The sequence below is a fragment of the Ranitomeya imitator genome, chromosome 6, assembly GCF_032444005.1.
Source record: "Ranitomeya imitator isolate aRanImi1 chromosome 6, aRanImi1.pri, whole genome shotgun sequence".
Lineage (NCBI taxonomy): Eukaryota > Metazoa > Chordata > Amphibia > Anura > Dendrobatidae > Ranitomeya > Ranitomeya imitator.
The window spans coordinates 262,047,837-262,067,606 of record NC_091287.1 but is presented as its reverse complement, the minus strand read 5'-3'; positions in this window follow the sequence as shown (position 1 = coordinate 262,067,606).

The following is a 19,770-nucleotide window of genomic DNA, read 5'->3' as shown; positions in this document are numbered from 1 at the left end:
TTCTTTAGGGTTTTGTGTAGACCGCAAAGTTACCTTTTCTATCCTCGCTCTGTTAAGAAAGTCGGGCCTCACTTTGCTGAATCTATTTCATCTCTACGTTTGTCTTTTCATCTTAACTCACAGTCATTATATGTGGGGGGCTGCCTTTTCCTTTGGGGTATTTCTCTGAGGCAAGGTAGGCTTATTTTCTATCTTCAGGCTAGTTAGTTTCTCAGGCTGTGCCGAGTTGCATAGGCAGAGTTAGGCGCAATCCACGGCTGCCTCTAGTGTTGTTTGGAGAGGATTAGGGATTGCGGTCTGCAGAGTTCCCACGTCTCAGAGCTCGTTCTATGATTTTGGGTTATTGTCAGATCACTGTATGTGCTCTGACCGCTATGACCATTGTAGTACTGAATTGCCTTTCATAACACCAGACTTACTAAATAGACAGCGGATAGGAAAGGAATCTTTGCGGTCAGCACAAAAACCTACAAAAGACCACGCAGAGTGTGCAAAAGGGTCCTCCGCACCGACTCACGGTGCGGGGGGTGCCACTCTGCATCCCAGAGCTTCCAGCTAGCAAGACAAAATCAAGATAACCAGCTGGACAAAGAAACAATGAGCAAAAATAACAATAAGGAACTTAGCTTCTGCAGGAGAAGACAGGTCACCAGGCAGATCCAGGAGCGAACTGAACCAATGCTAAAACATTGACAGCTGGCATGGAGTAACGATCTGAGTGGAGTTAAATAGAGAAGCCAACCAAAGGATAAATCACGTCACCTGTGTAAGGAACCTCAGAAGCAGCAGCTTCACTCATAGCCACCAGAGGGAGCCCATAGACAGAACTCACCGAAGTACCATTCACGACCACAGGAGGGAGTTCGACAACAGAATTCACAACAGTACCCCCCCTTGAGGAGAGGTCACCGAACCCTCGCCAGAGCCCCCAGGCCAATCAGGATGAGCCAAATGAAAGGCACGAACAAGATCGGCAGCATGAACATCAGAGGCAAAAACCCAGGAATTATCTTCTTGACCATAACCCTTCCACTTGACCAGGTACTGGAGTTTCCGTCTCAAAACACGAGAATCCAAAATCTTCTCCACCACATACTCCAACTCCCCCTCGACCAACACCGGGGCAGGAGGATCAACGGAGGGAACCATAGGCGCCACGTATCTCCGCAACAACGACCTATGGAACACATTATGAATGGCAAAAGAAGCTGGAAGGTCCAAACGAAATGACACAGGATTAAGAACCTCAGAAATCTTATATGGTCCAATGAAACGAGGCTTAAACTTAGGAGAGGAAACCTTCATAGGAACGTGACGAGATGACAACCAAACCAAATCCCCAACACGAAGTCGGGGACTAACACAACGCCGGTGGTTAGCGAAACGTTGAGCCTTCTCCTGGGACAATGTCAAATTGTCCACCATATGAGTCCAAATCTGCTGCAACCTGTCCACCACCGCATCCACACCAGGACAGTCCAAAGGCTCAACCTGCCCTGAAGAGAAACGAGGATGGAAACCAGAATTGCAGAAAAAAGTAAAGTAAAGTAGCCGAGCTGGCTCGATTATTAAGGGCGAACTCAGCCAATGGCAAGAAAGACACCCAATCATCCTGATCAGCAGAAACAAAGCATCTCAGATATGTCTCCAAAGTCTGCTTAGTTCGTTCGGTTTGGCCATTAGTCTGAGGATGGAAAGCCGAAGAAAAAGACAAATCAATGCCCATCTTAGCGCAAAAGGACCGCCAAAACCTCGAAACAAACTGGGAACCTCTGTCCGAGACGATGTTCTCCAGAATGCCATGCAAACGAACCACATGCTGGAAAAACAATGGCACCAAATCAGAGGAGGAAGGCAGTTTAGATAAGGGTACCAAATGGACCATCTTAGAGAAGCGATCACAAACCACCCAAGTGACCGACATCTTTTGAGAAGCAGGGAGATCAGAAATAAAATCCATGGAAATATGCGTCCAGGGCCTCTTCGGAACCGGCAAGGGCAAAAGCAACCCACTGGCACGAGAACAGCAGGGCTTAGCCCGAGCACAAATCCCACAGGACTGCACAAAAGAATGCACATCCCGTGACAAAGAAGGCCACCAAAAAGATCTAGCCACCAAATCTCTGGTACCAAAGATTCCAGGATGACCAGCCAATACTGAACAATGAATCTCCGAGATAACTCTACCAGTCCATCTATCAGGGACAAACAGTTTCTCCGTAGGGCAACAGTCAGGTCTATCAGCCTGAAACTTTTGCAGCACACGCCACAAATCAGGGGAAATGGCAGACAAAATTACCCCTTCTTTAAGAACACCCGCCGGCTCCGGAACACCCGGAGATTCAGGCACAAAACTCCTTGACAGGGCATCAGCCTTCACATTCTTAGATCCCGGAAGGTATGAAACCACAAAATCAAAACGGGAGAAAAAGAGCGACCATCGAGCCTGTCTAGGATTCAACCGTTTGGCAGACTCGAGATAAGTCAAATTCTTGTGATCCGTCAAGACCACCATGCGATGTTTAGCTCCTTCAAGCCAATGTCGCCACTCCTCGAATGCCCACTTCATGGCCAACAACTCCCGATTGCCCACATCATAATTGCGCTCAGCAGGCGAGAATTTTCTAGAAAAGAAGGCACAGGGTTTCATCACCGAGCCATCAGAACTTCTTTGCGACAAAACAGCCCCTGCTCCAATTTCAGAAGCATCAACCTCCACCTGAAAAGGGAGCGAAACATCTGGCTGGCACAACACAGGGGCAGACGCAAAACAACGCTTCAACTCCTGAAAAGCCGCTACAGCCGCAGAGGACCAATTGACCACATCAGCACCTTTCTTGGTCAAATCAGTCAACGGTTTAGCAATACTGGAAAAGTTAGCGATGAAGCGACGATAAAAATTAGCAAAGCCCAGGAACTTCTGCAAGCTCTTCACAGATGTTGGCTGAGTCCAATCGTAAATGGCCTGAACTTTAACAGGATCCATCTCGATAGTAGAAGTGGAAAAAATGAAACCCAAAAATGAAACCTTCTGAACTCCAAAGAGACACTTTGACCCCTTCACAAACAAGGAATTCGCACGAAGGACCTGGAACACCATTCTGACCTGCTTCACTAAATAAACAGAGGATAGGAAAGGAATCTTTGCGGTCAGCACAAAAACCTACAAAAGACCACGCAGAGTGTGCAAAAGGGTCCTCCGCACCGACTCACGGAGCGGGGGGTGCCACTCTGCATCCCAGAGCTTCCAGCTAGCAAGACAAAATAAAGATAACCAGCTGGACAAAGAAACAATGAGCAAAAATAACAATAAGGAACTTAGCTTCTGCAGGAGAAGACAGGTCACCAGGCAGATCCAGGAGCGAACTGAATCAATGCTAAAACATTGACAGCTGGCATGGAGTAACGATCTGAGTGGAGTTAAATAGAGAAGCCAACCAAAGGATAAATCACGTCACCTGTGTAAGGAACCTCAGAAGCAGCAGCTTCATTCATAGCCACCAGAGGGAGCCCATAGACAGAACTCACCGAAGTACCATTCACGACCACAGGAGGGAGTTCGACAACAGAATTCACAACAGTCCCCATGACTTGTATTGGTATCGGATATCGGCGATATCCGATATTTTTCGGATATCGGCCGATACAATCCTATACCGATACTTTCAAATATCGGAAGGTATCGCTCAACACTATTTGTCATACATCTTCCAGCCACGTTCTGCCACCTACATTATGTAGTGTAATACAATGGGCCTGATTTTTGTTGCAGTCTCCCCCAAATAAAAGGGAGATTTAAATTGGCACTAAGTGGATCTATGTCACAGTTCTATTAGTTTGTCGTACATCTTCCAGCCACGTTCTGCCACTTACATTGTGTAGTGTAATACACTGGGCCTGAGTTTTGTGGCAGTCTCCCCCAAATAAAAGGGAGATTTAAATTGGCACTAAGTGGATCTACGTCACAGTTCTGTTAGTTTGTCGTACATCTTCCAGCCACGTTTTGCCACTTACATTGTGTAGTGTAATACACTGGGCCTGATTTTTGTTGCAGTCTCCCTCAAATAAAAGAGAGATTTAAATTGGCTCTAAGTTGATCTACGTCACAGTTCTGTTAGTTTGTCGTACATATTCCAGCCACGTTCTGCCACTTACATTGTGTAGTGTAATACACTACACCTAAGTTTTGTTGCAGTCTCCCCCCAAAAAAAGGGAGATTAAAATTCTCCACAAGTTTATATACACCTTCTACCTTGTTTCACAGTACCATATAACGGTTGTTATTTTGGTTAGATTTTTCCAAAAATGAGGAAGTCTGGTGGAGAGGCCGTGGGCAGGCGTTGCCAGCTGGTACTGATGGTGGTGTTGGTGGTGGTGGAGCATCTGGTGGTAGTGGGAAAAGCAAAATAGCACCAAAGGCTCGAGGTGTTGAGTCAGCGTCATCGGCTGGCTACACATGGCCTCAAAGGCTCCCTTTTCTGGGAGTAGGAAAACAGCTTTTAAAGGCGGAGCAGCAGGAAAACATTTTGGCTTTCCTTGCTGACTCAGGCTCTAGCTCTTTCGCCTCATCTTCAGAAGGTTCGAAATCTAAAAGCAGCGAGTCGTTAGTGGATGCTCCCGGTCAGGAACAAGTCGCTTCCTTGTGTCCTTCACCCAAACCAAAAGTGAAGGATTCGGCAGGCAAAACTACAGTTTACTCCATGGAGCTCTTTACACATACCGTGCCTGGGTTAGAGAGGGAAATTGTTAAAAGCTCACTACAAGATTAATCGGACATGGAGTGCACAGATGCACAGCCACAGCTAGATTATTATGCTGTTCCATTAACTCAGATCACTACATTGCCCTCGCAGTGTACTGAGTAAGAATCTGACCCTGATGAGACTATGGTGCCCCGTCACGAACGCTATAGCACCTTACATGGTGACACAGAGGAAGGTGCACATGACATTGAAGAGGAGGTGATAGATGACCCAGTTGTTGACCCAGATTGTCAGCCATTGGGGGAAGAGGGTGCCGCTGCCAGTAGCTCTGAAGCAGAGGAGGATGATCTGCAGCAGCCATCTACATCGCAACAGCTTTCATCTGGCAGGCCCGTATCTGGCCAAAAATGTTTTTCAAATCCAAAAATAGTTTTAGGACAGCGTGGCCATCCAGGGAAAGTAGCACAGTGTGCAATTCCTGAAAAGGTAATCTATAGTAGGAAGAGTGCAGTGTGGGCATTTTTTTAACCAAGATCCGAATGATCAGTGCAAAGTTATTTGTAAGAAGTGCTCAAAGACCTTTAGCAGAGGGAAGAATCTCCAAAGTTTAAATACAACGTGCATGCGTAGACATTTAACCAGCATGCACTTGCAAGCCTGGACAAACTCACAAAAGTCCAGTACCGTTGGTGCACCTGCTCAGAATGAAGGTAGTCAGCAACGCTACATTGCTTCCCTCACAGTAAGCCCACCGGTTAGGACACCACCAGCAGAAAATGTGGAAGTATCGTCGCAAGGCCAAAGCAGTTAGGGAATCACAAGGTTCTTGGTAGGAAGCACTGTAGGTACACAGTCAAGAATACCATCATCAACCCTCTCTCAATCTGCCATCTTCACCACCCCCAGCGCTAGTTGCACCATATGCAGCTCTCCAGTCCAGCTAACCCTACAAAAGACTCTCGCTAGGAAAAGAAAGTACTCATCCTGTCATCTGCGTACACAGGGTTTGAACGCCCACATTGCTAGACTAATCTCTTTAGAGATGATGCCCTACCATTGGTTTGAAAGCGAAGCTTTCAAAGCCCTGATGGCCTACACAGTGCCATGTTATGACCTACCCAGTCGACACTTCTTTGTGAGAAAAGCCATCCCAGCCCTCCATCAGCATGTCAAAGACCGCATTGTCCATGCACTGAGGCAATAAGTCAGTAGAAAGGTGCACCTCACAACAGATGCATGGACCAGTAGGCATGGCCAGGGACTTTACGTGTCCATCACGGCACACTGGTTTAATGTGGTGGATGCAGAGTCCACAGGGGACAGCCATAGTGGGACATTTCTGCCTAGCCCACGGTCTAGGAAACAGTTGGCTGTAGGCATTCACCACCCCTCCTCCTCCTCCTCCAGAAGTGAAAGCTCATCCACAGAGTGCAGTCGCACGACCACTCCATCCGCAGCTGCCAGTGTTGCACACGAGGTGTCCCATTATGGAACAGCTAGTCGTTAGCATTAGCAGGCAGTGCTACAAATGAAGTGTTTGGGCGAGAACAGACACACCGCGGGAGTACTGGCCGAGTACTTGCAGCAAGAAACTCAGTCATGGCTGGGCAGTGTACATCTTGAGGCAGGCAAGGTAGTCAGTAATAATGGAAGGAATTTTATGGCTGCCATAGCCCTTTCAGAACTGAAACACATTCCTTGCCTGGCTCACACCTTGAACCTGGTGGTGCAGTGCTTCCTGAAAAATTATCCGGAGTTACCATCCCTGTTTCTGAAGGTGCAAAGACCTTGCTCGTACATTCGCCCGTACACTCCAGCCGTTTGAAGAACCATCAGCGATCGCTGAATCTTCCCCAGTACCGCCTAATAATCGACGTTGCAACAAGGTGGAACTCCACACTGCACATGCTTCAAAGGCTGTATGAACAGAGGCATGCTGTCATTTATTTGTGGGAGGATACACATACACTGGCAGGCAGTTGGATGACAGACATGGAGTTGTCTGGTGTGCAGTGGTCAAAGCTCCAAGACCTTATTATCAAAATGATGACCGATGACGATTACTGGTTGGCCTGCCTCCTGGATCCATGGTACAAAGGAAAACTACGAAATATCATGCCACATGAGAACCTGGAGCAAATATTAGCTACCAAACAAGCAACTCTTGCAGACCGTTTGGTTCAGGCATTCCCAGCACACAGAGGCGGTGATGGTTCTCACATGAGCTGTAGGGGGCAACATGGCAGAGGTGTTAGTGGTGCACAAATCAGAAGTGGCATTGGACAGAAGGGTATTATAACCAGGTTGTGGAGTGATTTCGCAATGACCGCAGACACGACAGGTACTGCTGCATCAATTCAAAGTGACAGGAGATAGCATTTGTCCAGAATGGTTACCAACTATTTTTCCTCCCTTATCGATGTTCTCCCTCACAGGTCATTCCTCTTTGATTACTGGGCATCTAAAATAGACACCTGGCCTGAATTGGCAGAATATGCATTACAGGAGCTCGCTTGGCCAGCTACTAGTGTGCTATCAGAAAGAGTCTTCAGTGCTGCTGGTTCAATACAGACCGAAAAAAGGACACATCTGGGTACCCGAAATGTTGATGATCTAACTTTCATTAAAATGAACCAATCATGGATTTCAAATTATTTTTCCCCACCTTCCCCTTCTGACACGTAGCTTGCCTTAAAAAATGTCTTGCTTTTGGCCTCCTCTTACTGACTGCTCCAATTCCTCCATTTGCAGCTGCTGAATGTCTACCATAGGCCATTTTTAAACCTCCCTAAATGGGCTGACTCCCACCACAGGGCCGTGGTGACCACTTGGCGCAAGCACCCGGGCGAGTGCCGTTTGCCTGGACAGGTGGGTGTGCCCACTCTTGGGCGACGGCACTGGCACAGGGTCCCTCATAGTACAATGAAGTGTCTCTGATGGTGGTGTTGCACAACCAACGTCAGACACACCGTCATAATATGAGGGGCCCTGTGCCAGTACCGCCACCCATGAGAGAGTGTTCCCCCCAGCTCAAACAGTGCTCTACCACTTGCAAAACTTACCTCTCCCTGCTCCACCACTGTGTAGTCTGTGCTGTTAAATCCTTCAATGGCACTGCCAATACAAATTTGTTGAAATTATAGATGATAGTAAAAATATACAGGGGCCCTGGCCTCTATTTTGACCAGTTAATACTTTGCGTCAGCTACCACTGTCTGCTACTCAGCAGAGGAGCCCACCGCTGTACCTAGCTATGCCACCAGATTATTTATGAACATTATTTTGGCTAACATTTAGCCCACTTTATTATTTTGGCCTACTAACTGTGTCAGCCACTTATTACAGTTGTCCTCCACTGAACAATGCAATGCTGCCTGTGTACTCCTATTACCAATTTTGAACTGCATTTAGCCTACTTATTTACTTGGACCTAGTAACTGTGTGAGCCTCTAATAACAGTTGTCGTCCTCCGCTGAACAAAGCTATGCCGCCTGTGTACTCCTATTACCAATTTTAATCTGCATTTAGCCTACTTACTTACTTGGGCCTACTTACTGTGTGAGCCTCTCATAACAGTTGTCCTCCTTCGCTGAAAAAAGCTATGCCACCTGTGTATTCCTATTACCAATTTTGAACTGCATTTAGCCTACTTACTTACTTGGGCCAAGTAACTGTGTGAGCCTCTCATGACAGTTGTCCTCCTCTGCTAAAAAAAAGCTATGCCACCTGTGTACTTCTGTTACCAATTGTGAACTGCATTTAGCCTAATTTTTTATTTTAGGCCTTCTAAGTCTGTCTGATCCACTTATTACAGTTGTCCTCTACTGAACAAAGCAATGCCGCCTGTGTACTCCTGTTACCAATTGTGAACTGCATTTAGCCTACTTTTCTATTTTAGGCCTACTAAGTCTGTCTGAGCCACTTATTACAGTTGTCCTCCACTGAACAAAGCTATGCCGCCAGTGTACTCCTGTTACCAATTGTGAACTGCATTTAGCCTACTTTTTTATTTTAGGCCTACTAAGTCTGTCTGAGCCACTTACTACAGTTGTCCTCCACTGAGCAAAGCAATTCCGCCTGTGTACTCCTGTTACCAATTGTGAACTGCATTTAGCCTACTTTTTTATTTTACGCCTACTAAGTCTGTCTGAGCCACTTATTACAGTCGTCCTCCACTGAACAAAGCAATGCCGCCTGTGTACTCCTGTTACCAATTGTGAACTGCATTTAGCCTACTTTTTTATTTTAGGCCTACTAAGTCTGTCTGAGCCACTTATTACAGTTGTCCTCCACTGAACAAAGCAATGCCACCTGTGTACTCCTGTTACCAATTTTGAACTGCATTTAGCCTACTTTCTTATTTGGGCCTACTAACTGTGTCTGCCCCTCATTACAGTTGTCCTCCACTGAACACAGCTATGCCGCCTGTTTAGTCCTGTTAGCAATTTTGAACTGCATTTAGCCTACTTACTCTTAGGGGCCTATTAACTGTGTCAGCCTCTCATTACAGTTGTCCTCCATTGAACAAAGCAATGCCCCCTGTTTAGTCCTGTTAGCAATTTTGAACTGGATTTAGCCTACTTTCTTATTTGGGCCTATATCTGTGTTTCCTCCTCATCCTGCCCATTGCCCAGTCAGTGCTAGTTGAGTCTGCTGGTACATTGACCCAGACCACTACATTCCCCTTGCACTCTACACAGCCAGAATCTGACCCTGCTGAAAGTCAGGTTCCCCTTCCCGCATACTATACCACCTTACACGGGGACAAAGAGGAAGGTGCAGATGAAAGTGCAGGTTCCTTCATCAGGTGGGGGGGCATACTCGTTGGCACTGGCACAGGGCCCCTCATAGTACACAAAAGTGTCTCTGGCAGTGGGAGGCACCGCCCGCCGTACTATGAGGGGCCCTGTGCCAGTGTCAACTAGTGGGCCCCCCTGCTTGTTCAGGATCGCAGCACTTGCAAAGTTGAAATACTTACCTCTCCCTGCTCCACCGCCGTGACGTGTTCCGCGTTTTCTGGGCCCACGAAAATCTTGAGCCAGCTCTACCCCCCCACAACATTAGCCAAATGAGCCCTTGTTTTCAATGCCTAACTATTATTATAAAGTAAATTAAGATTGACAAGCTTAAGAAATACGAATTGATGTTTTTGGCATTAAAATGGGCACTGTAGGTGTTTTCCTGTCCTCCACTCACTGCCGACTTTTATTCCCCATTGACTTGCATTGGGTTTCATGTTTCGGCCAAGCCCCCGACTTTTCGCAATAATCGGCCGATTTCACCCGACCCGACTTTTGAGAAAGTAAAAGTAAAAATTGCTCAACTCTAGTAATAACTTAAAACTGACTTACACGTAGTGAGAAGGTATTGTGTTGTTAATCACATGATGAAAACTGATCTTACAATAGCAGTCATTACATCTGAGATTACACTGTTGTCATTGGAAAACAACTTGATCTTATAACGTCACTGGTTTTCTCATCCTGTCTTTGATTGGTTAAAAAGTGGGCAGATCTCTTTCTATAATAGTAAGACACACAGCTGTTTTTAATGTGTAACTACTGAGAAGTGCGGTTGGATTCTTTACCTCATTTTATCTTTGAGCCAACATTGTAGTGAGATAAACTCACAATAGACAAAATAAAGGATATTCACTGAAGACAATACAAAAACTACTCAAAAAGTGAATATAACAAACAGAATCCAAAATTTGGAAACTTTAATATAATTTTATTAATCACGATTAGTGTTGAGCATTCCGATACCGCAAGTATCGAGTATCGGACGATATTTGCGGTATCGGAATTCCGATACTGAATTCCGATACTTCCCGCGTATCGGATACCGGAATCGGAAGTTCCCAGAATTCAAACTGAACGCAGCAGCCAATGAGGAATGATTGGAAGTGTGGGCACATCCTGTTTAGCATGGTGGGCATGTAAGTACTGGCAAGGCTGTGATTGGCTGCTGAAATGATGTCACTCTGCACTATAAAAAATGCTGCCGCCATTTTGCGCTCACTCTGCTGTGATTTCAGTTAGGGACAGGACGCTGTGTTCTAACTGAGGGCCAGTTGAGATAGCTAATTGCTTTATTTTCCTTTCCAAAAGGCTAATTTAGCAAAACGCTGTGTGTTCTTCACTGTTCACCTTGCTCTTGCCTTGCAGCGCTGTTTTAACAGCGTTCTGCAAGGTCTCTGTGTGTGTGTGTGTGTGTGCAGCTCACTCTGTAGTCTGTATGCAGCCATATACCCGGTTGTATTCAGCTCAGGGGGGGTTCACACTGCCTCACACAGTTGTCCTTTTTTGCTCATAGTGCAGCCTGCTGCACATTTTTTCTCAAATTTCCTATTAGTGTTTTTCCACCCGTCTCCAGCTAAATTGTGGAAAAACACTACATAGGATAACCTAGAGGGGGGTTTTTGGGCCTTGCAGTGCCGTTTACGGCTGTCTGCATGGTCTCCGTGTGAGCCCAGCTCGCCCTGTAATCTGTGTGCAGCCATAGCCGGTTGGATTCAGATCAGGGTTCGTTACTGCCTCATACCTTGAGAAAAATTTTCCTTTTTTTCAAATAGTGCAGCCTGTTTAAAATTTAAAAAAAAAATTCCTATTAGCGTTTTTCCACCCGTCTCCAGATAAATTGTGGAAAAACACTACATAGGATAACCTAGAGGTTTTTTTTTGGGCCTTGCAGCGCCGTTTACGGCTGTCTGCACGGTCTCTGTGTGAGCGCAGCTCGCCCTGTAGTCTGTGTGCAGCCATAGCCGGTTGGATTCAGCTCAGGGTGCGTTACTGCCTCATACCTTGAAAAAAAATTTCATTTTTTTCAAATAGTGCAGCCTGTTTAAACTTTAAAAAAAATGTCCTATTAGTGTTTTTCCACCCGTCTCCAGCTAAAATTGTGGAAAAACACTACATAGGCTAACCTAGAGGGTGTTTATTGGGCCTTGCAGCGCCGTTTACGGCTGTCTGCACGGTCTCTGTGTGAGCGCAGCTCGCCCTGTAGTCTGTGTGCAGCCATAGCCGGTTGGATTCAGCTCAGGGTGCGTTACTGCCTCATACCTTGAAAAAAAATTTCCTTTTTTTCAAATAGTGCAGCCTGTTTAAAATTTAAAAAAAAAAATCCCTATTAGTGTCTTTCCACCCGTCTCCACCTAAATAGTGGAAAAACACTAAATAGGATAACCTAGAGGAGGTTTTTTGGGCCTTGCAGCGCCGTTTACGGCTGTCTGCACGGTCTCCGTGTGATTTAAACTAGCTCTGTAGCCCGATCTGCAAAAAAAAAAAAAGTAAAGTTCACCAAACACAACTTAACACTTGTGTAGGCCACATTTGAAAAATAATAAGGTTTAGTCCACACTTTACAACATTAGTGTTTCTTACACCTGTTAGGAGGAGCATTTCAGGAATAAGCACACTAAGGCCTTAGTACTTTTCTGCTTATCTTTATCTGTCAACCAAGATGAAGAGGGCAGGGAGTAAGGCACATGGGCGTGGGCGCGGAGCAGGGAGAGGAGCAGGGAGAGGACGTGGTGATTCTGTGCCTGCTGCGGGCACCGGTGACTCGTCGTCACTCAGTTTCAGCAGGGAACAGTCCTTCATGCGCAGCTTTGTCGGAGAGCGCCGTGCACCGCTGCTGCGTGAAGACCAAATTGAAGCCGTTGTCGGGTGGATGGCAGCTAACGCCTCGGCATCGACTTCAGTTAGTGCCACATCCTCTCAGGCACAGACCACTGGAGAGCAGCCATCTGTCTCTTCACCACCTGCCAAATTGGCCAGGCAGTCAGAGAGCCCAGGACAGGAGCCGTCTCTACTTCTGTTCTCTGAATCTCTTGGCTTGGAAACAGGGGGCCAGCCAAGCAACATTGGAGAAATGGAAGAAGAGGCAGTGTGCAGTGATGCCCAACAGCTTTGTCTCTCTGACTCTGAAGAGGCGGGTGGGCCAGTGCCTGCGGTGACCACAGCGCAGTACGCATCTGATGATGAAACTCAGGTGCCGCTTTCTGGTGCGTACTGTGCTGCCGAGACTACCCAGGAGGAGCAGTTGGTGGCAGAGGGTAGTGGAGATGATGAGGTCGTTGACCCATCGTGGCGTGAGGAACAGGAAGGTGGTGGGAGCAGCTCTGAGGAAGAGATTACCCTTATGGGCCAAAGAGGGAGAGGGAGGGGGAAGACTGCGGAGCCTGTAGCCTCCACTTTGGCACCCGTTAGGAGCCTGTCTCTTTCCAAAGCCAAAAAGGGCGCTCCTAAGACTTGCAGTGCCTGGTCCTTTTTTGACACAGTTGCAGATGACATTTGTTTTGTCAAATGCAAGCCTTGTCATCAGAAAGTAAAAAGAGGGAAAAATGTCAGCAACCTCAATACCACAAATATGTGGAAACATGTGCGGACCAGGCACGCGGGGGAGTTACAGAAACAGACTGAAGATGTAGGCCAACCAACAGCGGCAGCTACCACCTCTTCAGCTCGTGTTGCCTCTTCCTCCAGCTCACGCACAGCTGGTTTGGCTTCCTCCCAGGATCGCCATGGAAGAACTTCTGGCACTGTTGTCCAGAGACCTTGTGTAATTCCACCCACAGCACCACCTTCCCAGTCATCCTCACACTCCCAGTCTACTCTACAGCCATCGGTAGTACAGGCATGGGAGAAAAGGCGGGCATTCTCGGCCAACCACCCCCGAGCACAGGCTCTGAATGCAGGCATTGCCAAACTGTTGTCCCTGGAAATCCTCTCGTTCAGGCTGGTGGAGACTGACAGCTTCCGTGACTTGATGGCATTGGCAGTCCCACAGTACAAGGTGCCCAGCCGCTTTTACTTCAGCAGGCAAGCTGTCCCTGCCCTGCACAGGCATGTTGAGGGAAACATAAAACATGCGCTACTGAACGCCGTCAGTAGCAAGGTCCACCTCACCACCGATGCGTGGACCAGTCAGCATGGACAGGGGCGATACGTTTCCCTCACTGCCCATTGGGTTAATGTTGTTGAGCCAGGTACAGATCGTGCGAGTGGCGCAGGACGTGTCCTGCCCACTCCAAGGATTGCAGGAATCCAGTCTGTACGCATTGACTCCTCCTCTTACACAAGTTCCTCAGAATCAACTCTGCAGGAGCCGTCACAGTCCACCTCCACATGGACCCGTGAACGTTTACCTATGACCGACATGAGCACAGCCGTGGCCAAACGTCAGCACGCCGTCTTGAAACTAGTTTCATTGGGGAATCGAAGCCACACAGCGCAGGAGCTCTGGAATGCCATCAAGCAGGAGAGCGATGTGTGGTTACTGCCAGCGAATCTCCAGCCAGACATGGTAGTGTGTGACAATGGCCGAAATCTGGTGGCAGCTTTGGCCCTTGGCAACCTCACTCACATCCCATGTCTGGCACATGTGCTCAATTTGGTTGTGCAGAGTTTTCTGAGGGACTATCTGGATCTTGATGCCCTGCTGCACAAGGTCCGCCTAGAGTGTGCTCACTTGCGGCGTTCCAGCTTGGCCAGATCCCGCATTGCTGCTCTGCAGCGCCGATTCCGCCTTCCGGAACACCGCATCATTTGTGACCTACCTACCCGGTGGAATTCCACGTTACATATGTTGGAGCGGTTGTGTGAGCAGCAGCAAGCAGTTATGGAGTACCAGCTGCATCAGGCGCAAAGAAGTCGCAGTCAGCGCCGATCAGACTTCACAACCACAGAGTGGGCCACTATGAAGGACGTCTGCCAGGTTTTGCGTCCTTTTGATTATTCCACGCGGATGGCAAGTGCAGATGATGCACTAGTCAGCATGACTGTCCCCCTTATCTGCCTGCTTCAGCAAACTTTGCAAGGGTTAAGGGATGATGTTGTGGAAGAGGTGGAGGATGAGGAGTCACCTTTTCCATCAGCTTCTGGAAAGTCAGCGCCACGTGGTTCCTCACAAAGGGGTACGCAGGGGCCAATTTGTGAGGAGGATGAAGAGGAGTCAATGGAGGAGGAAGAGCTCCGTCCAGAGGAGGGAGCGACACAATTGTCCAGTGGTCAGTGTGTACAGCGAGGGTGGGGTGATGACGAGCGGGCAGAGATCATGTCTCAAGCAGGGGACAGCGTTTCTGGGCCAGTTGGCACTCTGCAGCACATGGTGGATTTCATGCTGCAGTGCCTGAGAAACGACCGCTGCATCGACCACATTCTCAACATGCCTGATTATTGGGTGTTCACCCTCCTCGATCCTCGCTACCGGGACAACGTCCAAAACCTCATCCCAGCGTTGACCCTGGAGCGTAAATTGCGGGAGTACCACGACACACTGGTGAATTCCATCATCTTCTCCTGTCCAACTGAGAGGAGTGCTGCTAGTGCTTTACAAAGCAGCTCAGTGCATCGAGGCAGTGGGGGAGGCTCTGCCCAAAGAGGGAGCAGAAGCAGTGCCTCTGCCCAATGCAAGCCCAGTATGGCACAACTCTGGCACACTTTTGTGTGCCCGCCCCAAATGTCTACACCATCACTGGCGGTTCCAGTCAGCAGGAGGCAACGGTTCCGTCAGATGGTGACAGACTACATGGCTTGCCCTCTTACTGTACTCCCAGACGGCTCTTCCCCCTTCAAGTTTTGGGTCTCTAGGCTGGATACATGGCCAGAGCTAAGCCAGTATGCATTGGAGGTGCTGGCTTGCCCTGCGGCTAGTGTCTTATCGGAACGTGTCTTTAGTGCCGCAGGTGGTGTACTAACAGACCGTCGCATGCGACTGTCCTCCGATAACGTTGACCGGCTTACTTTCCTGAAAATGAACCAGGCCTGGATCTCGCAGGAATTTGCCACTCCTCTGCCTGATTACGTAATTGGGTGTCATCCAGGTCTCCTGCTGTGTTCATCTTTCTACCACCTGAACTGCTATTCCTGGGCTCCAACACCGCCAGTTGCGGCTCAGAAGTGCAGGCTGCACAGTAAAAACATACGACCCAGTGTTATTGGGTTTCAGTAACGTCAGCTGATCCCCAGCTGTGTAGCCGGCAATGTGTCCTGCGACCGCCACGCTGGCACAACAACCTAAATGTAAGGGAACTTGTTCCCCCCCCCCCGTCGTTTGTTACTGAAAGAGCCATCTGGTGCAGCAGTAATGCTGCACAAGGAAAAGGTAGCTCTTTTGGTTTAGCTCCTTGCACACGCAGAACTTAACACTTATAAAATGTGTTCACTGATACCGCTATACCGTCCCGGAGCTGGGACTTTCCTTCGTAATGTGACGCAGCACAGCCGTCATTCCTACCACCTTGGTGCCATGCGCTGCCTCCTCAGCGTTGTATTAAGCTGTCACGGAGCCTGCGCTGTTCTGTTATCCCTTGGGCATGCCCTATTTGCGCTGCCTGTCTTCTGACATAATTTGGTGTCAGGCTGGCTGCGCCTGTGCGGCCGCGCTGCCCGAGATCCCGCCTCGCAGTGTCTTCTGATTGAGTCACACTGCGGGCCTAGGATCCATGGGCATGCGCAGTGCATATCTTCCCCTCGGGCTCTCGCTCATTTCCCTCCGCCTTCTTTAGACTGTGCGCCGTCAGCTGATCCCTAATAGCATGCCACGGCCGTGACACCGCACAGTCTGAAGAAGAGGGAAGGAGGGGAGTGAGAGTCGAGTATATGCACTGTGCATGCCCATGGATCCAAGGCCCGCAGTGGGATTACGTTAGACGACACTGCGAGGTGGGATCTGGAGCAGCGTGGACGCACAGGCACTGACAGACTGACACCAAATTATGTCAGAAGACAGGCAGCGCTAATTGGGCATGGCCAAGGGCTAACAGAACAGCGCAGGCTCCGTGACAGCTTAAAACAACGCTGAGGAGGCAGCGCACGGCACCAAGGGGATAGGAATGACAGCTGTGCTGTGTCCCATTACGAAGGAAATTCGCACCTCCGGGACGGTTGAACGGTATAAGGGGACACATTTTTAGTGTTTACTTCAGTGTTTGCAAGGAGCATAATTAAAAGAGCAACCTTTTCCTTTTGCATCCTTAGTGCTGCACAAGATGACTCTTTCAGCTACAAACGTCTTGGGGGGGGGGTTAAAGGTTCCCTTTCAACTTGCTCCAATCAGGCTTCGGCCTACACTCTGTTCCTCTGCTCCTCCTGCTGACCCTGGGCTCTAACACCGCCAGTTGGTGCCTGGAAGTGCTGTGTGCACAGTTAACAGTCGCTCCTCTGTTATTGGGGTTCAGTAACGTCAGCTGATCCCCAGCTGTGTGTGCGGCAATACCTCCAATTTGCTCCTCCTGCTGTCCCTGGGCTCTAACACCGCCAGTTGGTGCCTGGAAGTGCTGTGTGCACAGTTAACAGTCGCTCCTCTGTTATTGGGGTTCAGTAACGTCAGCTGATCCCCAGCTGTGTATCCGGCAACGTGTCATGCGACCGCCACGCTGGCACAACTAAAATGTAAGGGGACCTGTCCCCCCCCCCTAGGCGTTTGTTACTGAAAGAGCCACCATGTGCAGCACTAATACTGCACAAGGGAAAGGTCGCTCTTGAAATTATGCTCCTTGCAAACGCTGAACTACACACTCATGTAATGTGTCCCCTCACACCGTCCAACCGTCCCGGAGGTGGGACTTTCCTTTGTAATGTGACGCAGCACAGCAGTCATTGCTACCCCCTTGCCACCTGGCTCCTTAGCGTTGTTTGATTCCGTCATGGACCCTGCGCTGTTATGTTATCCCTTGGCCATGCAGTTTGCGCTGCCCGTCCTCTGACATCATTTGTTGTCGTCCTGGCTGCGCCTGTGCGTCCACGCTGCCCGAAACCCCACCTCGCAGTGTCGTCTAATGTGATCCCACAGTGGGCCTGGTATCCATGGCCATGCGCAGTGCATATACTAGCTCTCACTCCCCTTCTTCACGCTTCTTCATACTAGGCGGCGTCAGCTGATCCCTAATAGCATGCCACGGCCGTGACACCGCACAGTCTGAAGAAGCAGGAAGGAGGTGAGTGAGAGGCGATGATATGCACTGCGCATGCCCATGGATCCCTGGCCCGCAGTGGGACTACATTAGATGACACTGCAAGGTTGGATCTCGGGCAGCTTGGACGCACAGGCACTGCCAGCCTGACACCTACATGATGTCAGAAGACGGGCACCGCTAACTGTGCATGGCCAAGGGATAACATTACAGCGCGGGCTCCGTGACAGAACCAAACAACGTTGAGGAGGTGGCGCACGGCACCAAGGGGGTTGGAATGACGGCTTTGCTGTGTCACATTACAAAGAAAAGTCCCACTTCCGGGACGGTTTGACAGTGTGAGGGGACACATTATATGAGTGTGTACTTCAGCGTTTGCAAGGAGCATAATTTTCGGAGCCACCATTTTCCATGTGCAGTATTACTGCTGTACAAGATGGCTCTTTCAGCAACAAATGCCTGGGGGGGGGGTTAAAGGTTCCCTTTCAACTTGCTCCACTGCAGTCTTCGGCCTACACTCTGCTCCTCTTTGATTCTCTGGGTTTCAACACTGTCAGTTGCCACCTGGAAGTGTTGTCTACACAGAAAAAACACTAGGTGATGTGTCAGTGGGGTTCAGCACCGCCAGCTGTTCCCCTGCTGTGTAGTCGGCAACGTGTCCAGCACAAGCCACGCTGGCACAACAGAACAAAAGCTGCCACCAGTGCAGGCTTCGGCCTACACTCTGCTCATCTCCTCCTCCTGCTGACCCTGGGCTTAAACACCGCTAGTTTTTGCCCGGAAGTGCTAGCTGCACAGAGAAAAACACCAGCCAATATGTTATTGGGGTTTAGCAATGCCAGCTGTTCCCCTGCTGTGTAGCCGGCAACGTGACCTGCAAACGCCACGCAGGCACATGAACTGAAATTAAAGGGAACCTGGCCCCACCCCCCCAGGTGTTTCTATGTATAACAGCCACCTAGTACAGCAGTACTGCTGCATTTGTACAAGGTGGCTGATTTTTTATCCTTGCCCACGTAGAATTAAACACATAAAATATGTGTCTCATTAGAGACCATTACAATGTCCATGAGGTGTGACTTTCCTTTTTAATGACACGCACCACCCCCCTTGGTAGCGCTGCCCGTCTTCTGACATCATTGGTTGGCTGCCTGTGCCTGTGCGTCCGCCCTGCCCGACACAACCCCCCTCGTTGTCTCATATATTTTGGCTGCGAGGGTGTGATTGATGGGCATGTGCAGTGCATATGTTCGCCTGTCTTAACTCATCTCCTTCCACCTTCTTCAGACTGTGCGGCCTCCTGGCCGTGGTAGGCGATAAGGGATCAGCTGAGGCCGCCCAATCTGAAGCAGGTGTAAGGACATGTGTGAGCGGCAAACATATTTACTGCACAAGGCCACGAATCCCAGCCACGCAGTGTGATTTTTTGAAAACACACTGCGGGCCTGGGATTCATATCCATTGCTAACCGCAACGGCCAACATGAAATGAGGTGAGAAGACAGGCAGCGCTCACAGCGCATGGCCAAGGGATCACAATAGCGCAGACTCCTGTACAGCTAATAACAACGCTCAGGAATCTGCGCCCAGCACCTAGGTGTAAATTTTGACACCTGTGCTGCGTCTCCTTAAAAAGACAAGTCACGCCTCCACTACTGTTTGACAGTATAATGGGCTAAATAGTGTACGTGTTTTATTCAGCGTGTGCAAGGAGCAAACTAAATAGAGCAACCTTTTACTTGTGCAGCATTAATGCTGCACAAGGTGTGGCTCTTGTACCTTGCAACACCTGAGGGGGGGTTAAAGGTTACCTTTGAAATTGGTTCAACTAGGCTTCGGCCTACACTCTGCTCCTCTCCTCCTCCTGCTGACCATGGGCTCTAACACCGCTAGTTTTTGCCCGGAAATGCGAGCTTCACAGAGAAAAACAACAGCCAATGTGTTAGTGGGGTTCAGCACCGCCAGCTGTTCCCCTGCTGTGTAGCCGGCATCGTGTCCAGCACAAGCCACGCTGGCACAACCGACCAAAAGCTGCCACCAGTGCAGGCTTCGGCCTACACTTTGCTCCTCTCCTCCTCCTGCTGACCCTGGGCTCTAACACCGCCAGTTTTTGCCCGGACATGCGAGCTGCACAGAGAAAAACACCAGTCAA